A 1443-nucleotide genomic window follows, 5' to 3' on the forward strand; every position below is an offset into this window, starting at 1 on the left:
GTATCGGTCAGATCCTTGGCTGGTACAAATCCTTGTAGCTCTATTGCTTTCACCAGGCTGTGCCAACTGCCTGCAGCTGGAACCCTGAGTCTTGTTTTCCACCTGGATGCCTTTGCTGACAGTGGCAAGTGAAGGATGAAGCTACCTGAGAGTTTGTAGAATTTGCAGCCATATGCAAAAGAGAAATTTGAATTGAGGTGATAACCCATGACGTGGGAAGATGCTCATGGCTTTCTTCTGTTTCCATGAACATCCTTCAGACAGATAAATCTTAGAGTTATGCACTCTGCCTGTGTTGAAGATATAGAGACATCCTCTAGATGGATATCTAGAATAGAGGAGTTGCTCCTCTGTTCTCTGAGCAACCCAAATAAGCACTGAATTGAGAAGAAATTTTACAACTGTAAAGAACATAGGAATTATCTTCATGCTGCTCTTATCTGTCTCACTTCTGTGAGATTGCAGGCATAGTAGTGTTAGTGGGGGCATGGAGAGGGCACTGCAGAAAAGTTATCAAAATCTTGTGGAAATATAGTGCTCATTTTTAGGGAAGATTTAAAAACAAACAAACAAAAACAAAAACCAACCAACCAAAACCAAAACCAAAAGCCTTGATTTCAGTTTTGCACTGACAATGTTACTGACATTGCTGGCTCCATTTGTTTCCCATCAGTGTCAGGATGACTTGTGTTCTGACTCTCTCTGTTTGAATATCCCTTACTGAGCCTTAGAGGTAGCTTTGGAATAAAATGATAGAATATTAAAATGTGAACTAAAGATGGGGCTGGAACTCAAAATGGGGAGAAAACCCAGAAGGCCATGTGCTTGCCCATCAGTTGTAAAATTTGTACTCTTACTTACTGCAGTATGTTTTGTGTTGTGTGAGGGTTTCTTAGCAACAAAAGAAAGTTTATCTGTTTAAGGAAATATCAATGTTTCTCAGGGCACAGAGAAGCATAATTTCTGCTGTTTACTGCAGTTATCGTATCTGTTGCAATGTGGACTGTGTCAGATGTCAATTACAGACTAACTTCAGAAAGACTGTTTATTTAGATATATATAAATGTTACTTAAAGGACAGGGGCATAATATCTTATGTTTACATGTTTGAGTTCTATTTCTAAAAACTTAGAAGATGCAGTTTCCTGTCTTTGCCCCAACAAGATTCGAAGAAGGTTCTGTAACACTCTGGTCCAGGATAAATTCTTATGATGAGGAAAGCAGTTTCATTACTTGTGCGTCATTAACTATTTCTGGTTCCTCTGGGATAATGGGTTTACATTGTTTTTTTCCTGCTCATTATCTGAGAATTGTCTGACTGCTTTCCAGTTCAACTCTAGTAAGAACAGACATGCATTTAAAACCAAAATTTGAGCCAAATACTGAAAGTCTGTGGTGACAGCGTTAAGAGAAACTCAATTAATTTGCCTGGTAGACTTTGTT

The sequence above is a fragment of the Calypte anna genome, chromosome 3 (genome assembly GCF_003957555.1).
Source record: "Calypte anna isolate BGI_N300 chromosome 3, bCalAnn1_v1.p, whole genome shotgun sequence".
Classification (NCBI taxonomy): domain Eukaryota; kingdom Metazoa; phylum Chordata; class Aves; order Apodiformes; family Trochilidae; genus Calypte; species Calypte anna.